The sequence below is a fragment of the Triticum aestivum genome, chromosome 6A (genome assembly GCF_018294505.1).
Source record: "Triticum aestivum cultivar Chinese Spring chromosome 6A, IWGSC CS RefSeq v2.1, whole genome shotgun sequence".
In the NCBI taxonomy this organism is placed as follows: Eukaryota; Viridiplantae; Streptophyta; class Magnoliopsida; order Poales; family Poaceae; genus Triticum; species Triticum aestivum.
Window position 1 is genome coordinate 54247117 of NC_057809.1, and position 16645 is coordinate 54263761.

The window sequence follows — 16645 nt, forward strand, 5'->3', positions numbered from 1 at the left end:
AGAAGTTGTTAGTATTTTTATTAAAATGGAAATGACGTAAAGGCTGCTGCTTGCATACTGTTCTGATAACCGGTGGCATTTTAAACCTTTAGAAAATTGTTGGTTAATGCATGACAATTATTTAATGAATATTTGTAACCTAATGAACATTTTCACTTCACCATTTTATGAAACTACAATTTGACTTGTCATTTTAATTTGTATTAGAACTAATTTTGAAATGAGTGACGTTTAGCAAAATTTTAATTACGATGACCTCGCATCATTAACAGGGGTTTACTATAGCTTAACTATCTGGGCGTCACAATTCTCCTCTACTATAAGAAATCTCGTCCTGAGATTTAATAGGGGAGTAAGGGGAAGAGTAGGTTACGAAATTCCAACGATTCTTCGCGGTCTTGGTTGCTCTTCTCAAAGTGGTCGATCCATTACATTGTTGTCTTCATTTCTCTGCTTCAAGTCATCATGATGAAGTCGTCATCCTTACTTCAGGAACTCCATCGTACTTATGAAAGGATAGGAGGGAAAACTACAAGGACAGATGCCTGCAAGGACTGATATTCGGTAATTAGCTCAGTGATTTTGGCCCAAGCTATCTCTTGAGTTGAAACTTAGGAGAACATTGAGAGCAAAGTAAGAAGGTACAATAAGGAGTTTCGAGCAGATAGGCAATCGTTCGATGCCTAAACGTAGTGTGAAGGGGTTTAGAGCAACGGGAAATAAGTATGGTGTCAGATACCCGAATTGATGATTTCTCAGAAGGTGGCTCATGAATTACATACGAAGCCAAACCTGAGGAAAACAGTGGCGTACAGGAGAGTCTGGTTTCGATCCTGTGGAACTGTTGGTTATGGGCCCACCATGCGGGTTAAAAGTAGGAGCGGTGACATCTTGCGCAGTCGTGAAAGCAAGGCATGTATGAGGGTAGCCTGTCAGTTATGTTGGCAACTACGTTGGTACCAAGGGCGAGGGACAAAGAGAACAATTTTCCTGCTCGATGAAACGAGGCGGACCAATAGGCAAAGTTCTCATCCATCGGTGGCTACCGAAATGTCATCAACAATAGTAACAGGGTCTTGCTGACAGAATTGTACACCGAGGTGTTTACATAAGCAGGAGAATATTACTGCTTAGATCATATAGACCTCAGGAAAGGTTAAACCAAACAATGGAAAGGATAATGTGTTTAAACACATATTTCAGGGATATGTCCTTCCCAAGGACAAGCAGAGCATGATATCCATGACAGGATATAAAGTAGAAAATCCTTTAGGTGAGGGGAGAGAAATTTCATGACATTACCCATACAATGGTGTTTGGGATAATTGATAAAGAAATTTTAGCATTTTGCTCCAAATGTTCTTATTGAAAATCGGAGTACCACAGACATGCTTCGAGATAGCATGGACATAGCCTTCAAGCAAAGGTCGGACTTTGGATACACAACGGATCCCTCAGGAACAACTTATAGAATAAGTCTTACCATTTTATCATGGAAGAATAGTTAAACTTGCTAAAAAGGAAAACTATAGCAATAGGTCCTCCGGCCAGGTGTGCTAGGCATGATATCACCTTACCAGGCTATACAAAGTCCAATGTTACGGCTTTTGGAAAATTTCCCAACCATCATATCTGACCGAGATTCAGTTCTGATTGGTGTCAGGATACCTCAGACTCATGATGCCTGAGAAGGAAGGGGTGCAACACAATCTGACGAGATGGAGTTGCAAGATTCTCGGGAAATGAACTATGTAAGCAAGTTTCGTATCATGAGTTCATCATTTAACCAAGGAGAGGACGAGGAGGTGGCTGGTTAACTCAGCGACAATTTGTTGAGATTTTCAAAATATGGATTTCCACACTTATGTGAACAAGGAGATAACATTTGTCAGATCAAATGATGTAATGAGGTATGCTCGAGGAAAACATACAGAGTTAAACATTGGTTGAAAGGTGCGTCTGAAATATGGGTTTAGATAGCATGACCATAGTCAGAATGGTGATTCAATAACCAATAGTCTAAGAATGAAATGCCGACCATTAACTTCAAAGCAATAAGGCTGGTAGAAGTTTTGAAGTCGCACATCATAGATCAATAGTCGGTTTTCCGGTTAGAAACAACACAGGGAACAAGGAGTGAGCCGATATGGCAAGGAGTATCACCTGTATCAAGGATTCTTAAGATGTGGTGAAATTCTCACGACCTTCTTGACATAAAAGATGGTAATACTCCAAGGTAAATAAGAACAGATGTTGGATATCAAGGAACTCAGGATTCAATCCAAAACATGAACCCGTTCGTGTTGAGGGAAGACAAGGATGTGGTCGGTGATAACACAAATCATCGAGGGGCAAGGATGGTATTACCCATTAAGAATTCGATATATAAATCTTGGAAGAGCTTAGGAGGTTGATGATTAACATGGCACATTTGTCGAGAGGTTTCATGAAGATATAATCGATCGGCGATGACATCAAGTCAAAGGAATGATGAAGCGAAAGGTTACTGGAACCATGCGTACAACACAAACTCGAAATCAAGCTTGTTGTTCAAGGAGAAATGATATGACAAGGAAAATCAACGTAATATTAGCTCATCGTCAAAAGTGGTGCTCTAGGAATAAGGACCAGGTAGCACAGTTAAAATTTAGCATGATAATGATATAGCCGATCGGGCTAGGAATGACTTGAAGGATTATTAAACTCATAAGCAACAAAATTACTTAGAGTTAATGAATCGGATTACGGACTCGATTCACTATAGGTGTCCCTGAGTGTCTAACAACTCAGAACCCGTGGAAAAATTGGAATCGATGAGAAATAATACTTGAAGAAGAACTCATAAGAAGTAATATGGTTCTGTGATATTATCGAGATACCAGAATGTAATACTCAATGGTAGATCAAAGTAAAGGTTGGGTAGGTGCATTGATCTGCAGAAGACAAGTACTTCAACTTGTCTGAGAAATGGAATCAAAGGAGAACAGTCATGGTTGGAACCGTGGTTGCAAAAGACCAAACATAGATACCAAATGAACCTTTAACAAGGGGTAATTAATTGAAGAGAAACTTTAATGATAAGATCTACATCGTGTCCATGGGCATGAACACAAAGTTCAAGGTCGACTCCCACTTCTCCCATGCATAACACTTCATTCACTTCTCGCATTCGATGAAGTTGTAGTGTTGAAATTTTATCTGGCAAAATACCCGAAGAGTATGACTCGCAAAAACTTTCGGGTTCATACAGTTTGGGGAAGGCATAGGTTCAACCCATCGGGGCATCTTAGGAGCATATACCACAAATTTCAAGAATAAATAACACAAGCTCAATAGTAGAGCATGCTTGAGAAAGCAGAGGATACAATTTACCAAAGGCATTATGTATCCGAGGAAGGGCTCACAAGCTTATTGAATATGAAGGACGCTGTCGTATAAAATCCGACAAAGGGCCTGGTGGTCCACAAGGGATCTGATGTGAGCATCGGTACTCAACCAGAGGAAGAAAGAATGCAAGGAGATCAGATTATAGAAACAACTGACTAACTCAAAGCTCAAATGCAAAGGAATTATGAATTCCAAGACAAGGAATCAGAAGCAACCGATCTGATTAATGATGGAAATGTTGAGTAAGCTTAGAGGTACAATTGACGACAATTTGATTGGTCGAGATCCAGTTCATGTTTAAAATGACGTCTGAGCCGGAAGGATGAATTCTAGGATCTGATTGAGGATTGCGAGCATTCACAACATATTGAATCAACAGACTCAAAAATGATAGTGACCAAGGATGCCACTAAGATTAGTATACTTATGGGATTAACCATAATGCAAGCAAGCAAGAATTTCAAGAACAACTGGCGGTTGAGGATTTTTGAAAGATCAAATTGTGTTTCGAAAACCTTTGTGAAACACATGAACAATTGGGGAGAAACAAATCCTTGGTGTGTGTGAGGATTAATTCGCAGGTGTATTTAGGTGACAAGGAACTGCAAGGCAGTAGGCACAAGGATTCTCATAACAACAACGAGTATTTCGGGGTATCTTATAATAACAAGAGCAACTAGGGACTAAGGTAAGAATGGCAAGTGCATGTAGTTATCTATAGGGGTTGACGGTGGAAGGGAGTTGCAAACGCAATGAGCACAAGTTCTCGGGATAACATCGGAGAGTATCTTCTGAATCTTCTGGTTCAGCAGGCGATCATCTGTAATAAGAGGATCTCCGGAAGGAAGTAATTACAAGAACCTAGAGTTAGATTTAGTAAAATCATTTAACCCGAATAGAAGAGAGATCAGAGTCCCGGAGTATAGATCGAAGAGTAAAAGATCCTAATACCACCCAAATGGCGACATGGGCCCGTAAGGCACACAGCCATGTTAGTAAAAGTTTTGCAATGTCTAGACCCGACATCAGCCAAGGAGTGTGGAAGGGGGGTTCCTACAGGCAGTCGGCTCTAATACCAACTTGTGACGCCCACGATTTGACCGTACACTAATCATACACGCAAACGTGTACGATCAAGATCAGGGACACACGGGAAGATATCACAACACAACTCTACAAATAAAATAAGTCATACAAGCATCATATTACAAGCCAGGGGCCTCGAGGGCTCGAATACAAGAGCTTGATTATAGACGAGTCAGCGGAAGCAACAATATCTGAGTACAGACATAAGTTAAACAAATTTGCCTTAAGAAGGCTAGCACAAACTGGGCTACGGATCGAAAGAGGCGCAGGCCTCCTGCCTGGGATCCTCCTAAACTACTCATGGTCGTCGTCAGCGGGCTGCACGTAGTAGTAGGCACCTCCCGAGTAGTAGTAGTCATCATCAACGGTGCGTCTGGCTCCTGGACTCCAACGTCTGGTCGCAGCAATCGGATATAGGAAAGGGGAAAAGGGGGAGAAAAGCAACCGTGAGTACTCATCCAAAGTACTCGCAAGCAAGGAGCTACACTACATATGTATGCATTGGTATCAAATGGAAAAGGGGTATCATATGTGGACTGAACTACAGAATGCCGGAATAAGAGGGGGATAGCTAGTCATGTCGAAGACTACGCTTCTGGCCACCTCCATCTGAAGGAAATATGCCCTAGAGGCAATAATAAAGTTATATTTATTTCCTTATATCATGATAAATGTTTATTATTCATGCTAGAATTGTATTAACCGAAAAACATAATACATGTGTGAATACATAGACAAACAGAGTGTGACTAGTATGCCTCTACTTGACTAGCTCATTGATCAAAGATGGTTATGTTTCCTAACCATAGACATGAGTTGTCATTTGATTAATGGGATCACATCATTAGGAGAATCATGTGATTGACTTGACCCATTCCGTTAGCTTAGCACTTGATCGTTTAGTTTGTTGCTATTGCTTTCTTCATGACTTATACCACTAGTAGAAAAAGGGCCTTTAGTCCCGGTTCATAAGGGGCCTTTAGTCCCGGTTCTGGAACCGGGACTAAATGGTCGGTACTAAAGCCTCCCCCTTTAGTCCCGGTTCTAACTGGAACCGGGACTAAAGGCCCTCCACGTGGCCGCTGCCTGGAGGTCCACCTTTAGTCCCGGTTGGTAACACCAACTGGTACTAAAGAAAATTTTATGAATTTTTCTTTTGAATTTCAAATTTCTGAATTATTTTAACCTCTAATCTCTAATCACCCCTCATCACTGCTCAATTTAACCTTTAATCTCTAATCACCCCTCATCATTCCAAATCATCTACCTTCCTGAACGGTCACCCATCCTCTCACTACTCCAGCCTGAGCACGCTTAACTTCCGGGTTCTATTCTCCCTCGTTTCCAAGTCTGCACTTGTTGTTTTCCTGACAATAGTAAGATGTCAATCCTATTAACCCTCCGGAATTTAGCTTGAGCATGAAGTCACACATTTCACTGTTTGAGTTTGAAACTATTGTTCTAAAAATCAATAATTATTTAGTAACACTAATATTTCTTGAATAAGTAGTTTGACCATAGTTGACCAAAATTCAAAAAAACTGAAATAATTATTTAGTAACACTAATATTCTTGAATAATTATTTAGTAACACTAATACTTCTTGAATAAGTAGTTTGACCATAGTTTGACCAGATTTAACAAAAATTCAAAAAAAACTGAAATTTGAGCATAACTTTTTTTCCTTTTAGAATTTGAGGATTCTAAAAATTGGCAAACAGGCCATAGGCGGTCTCCATCGGATGCGGGTTTTCGTTCCGAACATTTTGATATATTATACGTTTTTTCCGACATCGTATGCAAAAGTTATAGTCGTTTTACATTTTCCCTACATTTTTTGCAAAACAGGTCCAAATTTAAGTTTTTAAATTTTCCTAACTAGTAGATGTAGTAATATAACTACCTCTCGAAGGATTTTATTTTTTGAAGTTTTTATCATTTTCTTTTGATTTTTTCAAAACAAAAAAGGCGATCCACCAGGGGGGTAGAGTTTGAAAATGGGACCTTTAGTCTCGGTTTGAGACACAAACCGGGACTAAAGGGCATCGCACCATTTAGTCTCGGTTCGTGTCTCAAACCGGGACTAAAGGGCTCAGGTGAACCGGGACTAAAGCCTTAGCCGCACGAACCGGGACCAATGCTCACATTAGTCCCGGTTCGTGACTGAACCGGGACTAATGTGAATATTGCCCCGTGACCAAAGCCATGTTTTCTACTAGTGTACATGTTCCTATGACTATGAGATTATGCAACTCCCGTTTACCGGAGGAACACTTTGTGTGCCACCAAACGTCACAACGTAACTGGGTGATTATAAAGGTTCTCTACAGGTGTCTCCGAAGGTACTTGTTGGGTTGGCGTATTTCGAGATTAGGATTTGTCACTCCGATTGTCGAAGAGGTATCTCTGGGCCCACTCGATAACGCACATCACTATAAGCCTTGCAAGCACTGCATCTAATGAGTTAGTTGCGGGATGATGTATTACGGAACGAGTAAAGAGACTTGCAGGTAACGAGATTGAACTAGGTATAGAGATACCGACGATCGAATCTCGGGCAAGTAACATACCGATGATAAAGGGAACAACGTATGTTGTTATGCGGTTTGACCGATAAAGATCTTCGTAGAATATGTAGGAGCCAATATGAGCATCTAGGTTCCGCTATTGGTTATTGACCGGAGACGTGTCTCGGTCATGTCTACATAGTTCTTGAACCCATAGGGTCTGCACGCTTAAAGTTAGATGACGGTTATATTATGAGTTTATGTGTTTTGATGTACCGAAGGTAGTTCGTAGTCCCGGATGAGATCGGGGACATGACGAGGAGTCTCGAAATGGTCGAGACATAAAGATCGATATATTGGACGACTATATTCGGACATCGGAAAAGTTCCGAGTGATTCGGGTATTTATCAGAGTACCCGGGAGTTACAGGAATTCGCCGGGGAGTGTATGGGCCTTATTGGGCTTTAGGGGAAAGAAAAATAGGCAGGCCACATGCCCTCCCAAGGCCTAGTCCGAATTGGACTAGGGGGGAAGGGCTGCGCCCCCTCCTTCCTTCTCTTCTCTTTTCCCTTTCCTTCTCTCCTACTCCTACTACTTGGAAGGGCTCCTAGTTCTACTAGGAAAGGGGGAATCCTACTCCCGGGGGGAGTAGGACTCCCCTAGGGCGCGGCATAGAGAGGGTCGGCCCCTCCCCTCCTCCACTCCTTTATATACATGGCCAGGGGCACCCCATAGACACAACAATTGATCTGTTGATCTTTTAGCCGTGTGTGGTGCCCCCCTCCACCATAGTCCACCTCGATTATACTGTAGCGGTGCTTAGGCGAAGCCCTGCGTCGGTAGAACATCATCATCGTCACCACACCGTCGTGCTGACGAAACTTTCCCTCAACACTCGGCTGGATCGGAGTTCGAGGAACGTCATCGGGCTGAACGTGTGCTGAACCCGGAGGTGTCGTGCGTTCGGTACTTGATCGGTCAATTCGTGAAGACGTACGACTACATCAATTGCGTTGTGCTAACGCTTCCTCTTTCGGTCTATGAGGGTATGTAGAAAACACTCTCCCCTCTCTTTGCTATGCATCACCATGATCTTGCGTGTGCGTGGGAATTTTTTTGAAATTACTACGTTCCCCAACACTGGCATCCGAGCCAGGTTTTATGCGTTGATGTAATATGCACAAGTAGAACACAAGTGAGTTGTGGGCGATATAAGTCATACTGCTTACCAGCATGTCACACTTTGGTTCGGCGGTATTGTTGGATGAAGCGACCCGGACCGACATTACGCGTACGCTTACGCGAGACTGGTTCTACCGACATGCTTTGCACACAGGTGGTTGGCGGGTGTCAGTTTCTCCAACTTTAGTTGAACCGAGAATGGCTACGCCCGGTCCTTGAGAAGGTTAAAACAACACTAACTTTAGTTGAACCGAGTATGGCTACGCCCGGTCCTCGAGGGCTCGAATACAAGAGCTCGATCATAGACGAGTCAGCGAAAGCAACAATATCTGAGTACACACATAAGTTAAACAAGTTTGCCTTAAGAAGGCTAGCACAAACTGGGATACAGATCGAAAGAGGCGCAGGCCTCCTACCTGGGATCCTCCTAAACTACTCCTGGTCGTCGGCAGCGGGCTGCACGTAGTAGTAGGCACCTCCAGTGTAGTAGGAGTCGTCGTCGACATTGGCGTCTGGCTCCTGGGCTCCATCATCTGGTCACAGGAATCGGGTATAGAAGGGGGAAAAGAGGGAGCAAAGCAACCATGAGTACTCATCCAAAGTACTCGCAAGCAAGGAGCTACACTACATATGTATGCATTGGTATCAAATGGCAAAAGGGGTAACATATGTGGGTTGAACTGCAGAATGCTGGAATAAGAGGGGGATAGCTATTCCTATCGAAGACTACGCTTCTGGCCACCTCCATCTTGCAGCAGAAAAAGAGAGTAGATGGTAAGTTCACCAAGTATCATCGCATAGCATAAACCTAACCGGCGATCCTCTCCTCGTCGCCCTGTTAGAGAGCGACCACCGGGTTGTATCTGGCACTTGGAAGGGTGTGTTTTATCAAGTATCATGTTCTAGTTGTCATAAGGTCAAGGTACAACTCCAAGTCGTCCTGTTACCGAAGATCACGGCTATTCGAATAGATTAACTTCCCTGCAGGGGTGCACCACATTTCCCAACACGCTCGATCCCATTTGGCCGGACACACTTTTCTGGGTCATGCCCGGCCTCGGAAGATCAACACGTTGCAGCCCTACCTAGGGACAACAGGGACGTCAGCACGCCGATCTAAATCCAATAGCGCAGGGGTCTGGACCCATCGCCCTTTGACACATGCACGTTGCGAACGCGGCCGGAAGCAGACCTAGCCTAGCAGGCGTTCCAGTCCAATCCGGCGCGCGCTGCTCAGTTGCTGACGTCACGAAGGCTTTGGCTGATACCATGACATAGAGTGCCCATAACTCTCCCCGTGTAGATGGTTAGTGCGTATAGGCCAGTAGCCAGACTCAGATCAAATACCAAGATCTCGTTAAGCGTGTTATTTTGAAATAACCATGGACGCCGACCAGGGCCAGGCCCACCTCTCTCCTAGATGGTCTCAACCTGCCCTGTCGCTCCGCCACAAAGTAACAGTCAGGGGCCGTCGAGAACTCAGGCCCACCACTACCTGGATCGAGCCACCTGCCCCTTCAGCCCCCATTTCCAAACAGTATCACCGGTAATGTAACAGTGTAAAGTATATAGTATATGCCTGTGATCACCTCCCGAAGTGATCACGGCTCAGTAGTATAGCATGGCAGACGGACAAGAGTGTAGGGCCACTGATGGAACACTAGCATTCTATACTAAGCATTTAGGATTGCAGGTAAGGTATCAACAGTTGTAGCAACAATGTCAGGCTATGCATCAGAATAGGATTAACGGAAAGCAGTAACATACTACACTACTCTAATGCAAGCAGTAGAGAGAAGAATAGGCGATATCTGGTGATCAAGGGGGGGCTTGCCTGGTTGCTCTGGAAAGAGAGAGGGGTCGTCAACACCGTAGTCGATCAGGGCACCAACAACAGCATCAGTCTCGTAGTCTATCGGAGAGCAGAGGGGGAAGAAACAATGAATATAATGCAAACAGATGCATAATGATGCATGACATGACAAGTAGCGGTGCTAGGGGTGCCCTAACGCTGTATGAGGTGGTACTGTTGAAGGGGGGAAACATCCGGGAAAATCTCCCCGGTGTTTTGTGTTTTCGAACAGATGAATTGGAGGAGGAAAGTTGCGTGTTCGCTATGCTAGGGATGCGTGGCGGACGAATGGGTTGCGTATCCGGACTCATCTCGTCGTTCTGAGCAACTTTCATGTAGAAAACATTTTCATCCGAGCTACGGATTATTTTCTATGAATTTCTAAAGTTTTAAATAGTATTCTGAAATTATTAATAATTCAAAATTAAAAGAGAAAAGGCTATGTGCACACACTTAGTGTACCCAGCAGTGGCTTACATGTGGGACCAGCGGGGTCCCAGTCAACTGTTGACCACACAACAGTTGACTGGTCAACTGGGTACTAGGACCCGCTTGTCATGGAGATATTAGGTTAACTTGATTAGTTATTTTAGGCTAAATTAATCAAGTTAAATTAACTATATGATTAGTTAATTAATTCAATAACTTTATTATTATTAATATTTTTATTATATTTTTATTCTATTCATTAGCTCTTTTGGGGGGGGCTAGGCCCCACTTACAAGTGGCCCAGGAGGCCAAAACGGGCGGCGGAGTAGCGCCCGACAAGCGCGTGTGGGGCGACGCTCGCCCGGGAGCAGGGCATGGCCGCCCGTCGACGGGGAGCCCGCCGGGCGGCGCAATGGGGATGCAGCGATGGGCGGCGCATGTAGGGAGGCCACGCGCAGCGGGTAGTGGCCTGGGAGCGCTGGTTGTGGCCGGCCGCGGGCAATGGCGGGCCGGTGGGGCACCGCCGGCCGCGGATGCAGCCGCAGGTGGCACGGCGAGGCAGAGAGGGAAGGGGCGGCAGCCACGTCGCTCCACCGGCAGTCAGCGGCGGCAGGAGCGGGCACGCCGGAGAGTGACGGGGCGGCAACGGGCGAGCGGAGAAGGAGGGGAGTGGGCGCGGGACCGGCAGGATGCGCGGGAGGCAAGGCTCATGGGCGCGGGTGCGCGCACTGCCTAGGACGCGGCCGAGCGCGACGAGTGCGGGCGTAGTCGTGCAGCGGAGCGGGACAGTGGGCGAGGGCAGTGCGCAGCGATGAGCGGCAGCATATCGGTGAGCGGCAGCGGGGAAGCACCAGGGGCGCGCGGTAGCGGGCGTGCAAGCAGCAGCAGCAGTTGAGGCCAGGTCCTGCAGGCGGGCACAAGCGAAGGCACGGTCGTACGCGACCTGAGGCCAGAGGGCGCGGCGAGCAAGGCAGGGGCCGCGGTGAGCGAGGCCTACAGGGAGCGGGCATGGCGACGGCGTCTTAAACGAGGGGGTGGGAAAGGGGAAATGGAGGAGAGGCTCACGGTGAGGTCACGGAGGGTCTACGGGGCCGGGGACAACCGAGGATGAGGAGATCTACGGGGCGGACGTCGCTGATGGGATGGACACGAGCGGCGTCACCAGCGACCCCCAGCTTCGATCCGTTGGTGTAGTCAATGAAGAAGACCCTGTCGGGGCTCCTGGACATCCACTGGTGGCGCGGGAAGCACGATGGCCGCACAGTTCAAGCCGGCGAACTCCGGCTCTCTCGGTCGACCTCGGAGTAGGGAGCAGAGGAGGGGAGGAGGAGAGAGTTGTGAGGGGGGGTTGAGGCTAGGCTTTGCCAAGGGAGAGAGAGGCGCTGAGGGGAGGCCCTTATCCGTCGAGGGAGTCGCGGGATGCCTGGCGCGTGGCCATCGGTGGCCTGGACGATCGTTCTGTGTCCACGGGGTGAGATGAACAGGAAGGGGATGAGGGGAGGTTAGGTGGGCCGGCCTAGTGGCCAGTTGGTCCAAGGCCCAGTGGGTAAAAGGGGGGCTCTCTTTTCTGTTGTTTTGTTTTGCTTTTTTACCTTTTATTTATTCTTTGTTTGCACTTTGGCCAACAATTTACTTTAGTAAAATGTGTGGCTAGTCTCTATATTTAATATTGAAAAATACCTCACTGTAACAAAAAGTTTGGGAGTGATTTAGAAGTTGTTAGTATTTTTATTAAAATGGAAATGACCTAAAGGCTGCTGCTTGCATACTGTTCTCATAACCAGTGGCCTTTTAAACCTTTAGAAAATTGTTGGTTAATGCATGACAATTATTTAATGAATAATTGTAACCTAATGAACATTTTCACTTCACCATTTTATGAAACTATAATTTGACTTGTCATTTTAATTTGTATTAGAACTAATTTTGAAATGAGTGACGTTTAGCAAAATTTTAATTACGATGACCTGGCATCATTAACAGGGGTTTACTACTATCCGGGTGTCACACCATCGGAGGGGGTATCGATCACGGAGGGCTTCTACATCAACACCATAGCCTCTCCAATGAAGTGTGAGTAGTTTACTTCAGACCTACGGGTCCATAGTTATTAGCTAGATGGCTTCTTCTCTCTTTTTGGATCTCAATACAAAGTTCTCCCCCTCTCTTGTGGAGATCTATTCGATGTAATCTTCTTTTGCGGTGTGTTTGTTGAGACCGATGAATTGTGGGTTTATGATCAAGTTTATCTATGAACAATATTTGAATCCTCTCTGAATTCTTTTATGTATGATTGGTTATCTTTGCAAGTCTCTTCGAATTATCAGTTTGGTTTGGCCTACTAGATTGATCTTTCTTGCAATGGGAGAAGTGCTTAGCTTTCGGTTCAATCTTGCGGTGTCCTTTCCCAGTGACAGTAGGGGCAGCAAGGCACGTATTGTATTGTTGCCATCGAGGATAACAAGATGGGGTTTATATCATATTCCATGAGTTTATCCCTCTACATCATGTCATCTTGCTTAAAGCGTTACTCTGTTCTCTTGAACTTAATACTCTAGATGCATGCTGGATAGCGGTCGATGTGTGTAGTAATAGTAGTAGATGCAGGCAGGAGTCGGTCTACTTGTCTCGGACATGATGCCTATATACATGATCATACCTAGATATTCTCATAACTATGCTCAATTCTGTCAATTGCTCAACAGTAATTTGTTCACCCATCGTAATATTTATGCTCTCGAGAGAAGCCTCTAGTGAAACCTATGGCCCCGGGGTCTATTTTCCATCATATTAATCTTCCAATACTTAATTATTTCCTTTGCCATTTATTTTACTTGCATCTTTATTTCTCTTTATCATAAATATACCAAAATATTATCTTATCATATCTATCAGATCTCACTCTCGTAGGTGACCGTGAAGGGATTGACAACCCCTTTATCGCGTTGGTTGCAAGGAGTTTATTTGTTTGTGTAGGTGCGAGGGACTCGTGCGTGGCCTCCTACTGGATTGATACCTTGGTTCTCAAAAACTGAGAGAAATACTTACGCTGCTCTGTTGCATCACCCTTTCCTCTTCAAGGGAAAACCAACGCAGTGCTCAAGAGGTAGCAAGAAGGATTTCTGGCGCCGTTGCCGGGGAGTCTACACAAAAGTCAACATACCAAGTACCCATCACAAACCCTTATCTCCAGCATTACATTATTTTCCATTTGCCTCTCGTTTTCCTCTCCCCCCACTTCACCCTTGCAGTTTTATTTGCCCTCTCTCTCTCCATCCTCCCTCTCTTTCTCTATTCGCCTCTTTTTGCCCGTCTCTTGTTTGCTTGTGTGTTGGATTGCTTGCTTGTCACGATGGCTCAAGATAATACCAAATTGTGTGACTTTACTAGTACCAACAACAATGATTTTATTAGCACTCCGATTGCTCCTCTTACCGATGCTGAATCTTGTGAAATTAATGTTGCTTTGCTGAATCTCGTCATGAAAGATCCATTTTCCGGCCTTCCTAGTGAAGATGCCGCTACCCATCTAAACAACTTTGTTGATTTGTGTGATATGAAAAAGAAGAAAGATGTGGATAATGATACTGTTGAATTGAAGCTATTTCCTTTTTCACTTAGAGATCGTGCTAAAGCTTGGTTTTCGTCTTTGCTTAAAAATAGTATTGATTCGTGGAATAAGTGCAAAGATGCTTTTATATCTAAGTATTTTCCTCCCGCTAAGATCATCTCTCTTAGAAATGATATTATGAATTTTAAGCAACTTTATCATGAACATGTTGCACAAGCTTGGGAGAGGATGAAATTAATGATACGTAATTGCCCTACACATGGTTTGAATTTATGGATGATTATACAAAAAATTTATGCCGGATTGAATTTTGCTTCTAGAAACCTTTTAGATTCGGCCGCGGGAGGCACTTTTATGGAAATCACTTTATGAGAAGCTACTAAACTCCTAGATAATATTATGGTTAATTATTCTCAATGGCACACCAAAAGATCTACTAATAAGAAAGTGCATGCGATAGAAGAAATTAATGTTTTGAGTGGTACGATGGATGAACTTATGAAATTATTTGCTAATAAAAGTGTTTCTTCTGATCCTAATGATATGCCTTTGTCTACTTTGATTGAGAATAATAATGAATCTTTGGATGTGAATTTTGTTGGTAGGAATAATTTTGGTAACAACGCGTATAGAGGAAACTTTAATCCTAGGCCGTATCCTAGTAATTCCTCTAATAATTATGGTAACTCCTACAACAATTCTGATAGAAATTTTAAAAATATGCCCTATGATTTTGAATCTAATATTAAATAATGTATTACCTCGCAAAAGAATTTCAATGCTTTGATTGAAGAAAAATTGCTTAAGATTGATTAGTTGGCTAGGAACGTTGATAGAATTTCTCTTGATGTTGATTCTTTGAAGCTTAGATCTATTCCTCCTAATCATGATATCAATGAGTCTCTCAAAGCCATGAAAATTTCCATTGATTAGTGCAAAGAAAGAACCGCTAGGATGTGTGCTAAGAAAGATTGCTTTATAAAAGCGTGTTCTTCTAGTTTCCATGATAATAAGGATGAAGATTTAAAAGTTATTGATGTGTCCCCTATTAAATCTTTGTTTTGAAATATGAATCTTGATAATGATGGGACTGAATATGATCCACCTTTACCTAGAAGACGTTCCAAAAATTCGGAGTCTTTCGATCTTGATGCTAAAAATTTTAAAAGTGGGATTGAAGAAGTCAAAACTTTAAATATCAATGAACCCACTATTTTGGATCTCAAGAAATTTAATTATGATAATTGCTCTTTGATAGATTGTATTTACTTGTTGCAATCCGTGCTAAATTCTCCCCATGCTTATAATCAAAATAAAGCCTTTGCCAAACATATCGTTGATGCTTTGATGCAATCTTATGAAGAAAAACTTGAGTTGAAAGTTTCTATCCCTAGAAAACTTTATGATGAGTGGGAACCTACTATTAAAATTAAAATTAAAGATCATGAGTGCTATGCTTTGTGTGATTTGGGTGCTAGTGTTTCCACGATTCCAAAGACTTTGTGTGATTTGCTAGGTTTCCATGATTTTGATGATTGCTCTTTAAACTTGAACCTTGCAGATTCCACTATTAAGAAACCAATGGGAAGAATTAATGATGTTCTTATTGTTGCAAATAGGAATTATGTGCCCGTAGATTTTATTGTTCTTGACATAGATTGCAATCCTTCATGTCCTATTATTCTTGGTGGACCTTTCCTTAAAATGATTGGTGCAATTATTGATATGAAGGAAGGGAATATTAGATTCCAATTTCCGTTAAGGAAAGGCATGGAACACTTACCTAGAAAGAAAATTAAATTACCATATGAATCTATTATGAGAGACACTTATGGATTGCCTACCAAAGATGGCAATACCTAGATCTATCTTCGCTTTTATGCCTAGCTAAGGGCGTTAAACGATAGCGCTTGTTGGGAGGCAACCCAATTTTATTTTTATTCATTGCTTTTTGCTCCTGTTTAGTAATAAATAATTTATCTATCCTCTGCTTTGGTTGTGTTTTTTGTGTTTAATTAGTGTTTGTGCCAAGTAGAATCGTTGGGAAGACTTGGGGAAAGTCTTTTTAATCTTACTGTAAAAAACAGAAACTTTAGCGCTCACGATAACTGCTGCCATTTTTATTTGGAAAGTGATATTTAGTTAAATCTTTTTGCATATGATTAACCTATAAATTACTCACGTCCAGAAATTTATTTTAGAATTTTTGGGGTTCTAGATCTTGCGTTAGCTACAGATTACTACAGGCTGTTATGTTTTTGACAGATTCTGTTTTTCGTGTGTTGTTTGCTTATTTTGATGAATCTATGGCTAGTAAAATAGTTTATCAACCATAGAGAAGTTGGAATACAGTAGGTTTAACACCAATATAAATAAAGAATGAGTTCATTACAGTACCTTGAAGTGGTGTTTTGTTTTCTTTCGCTAACGGAGCTCACGAGATTTTCTACTTTAAGTTTTGTGTTGTGAAGTTTTCAAGTTTTGGGTAAAAGATTTGATGGATTATGGAACAAGGAGTGGAAAGAGACTAAGATTTGGGATGCCCATGGAACCCCCAAGATAATCGAAGGACACCTAAAAGCCAAAGCTTGGGGATGCCCCGTAAGGCATCCCCTCTTTTGTCTACTTCT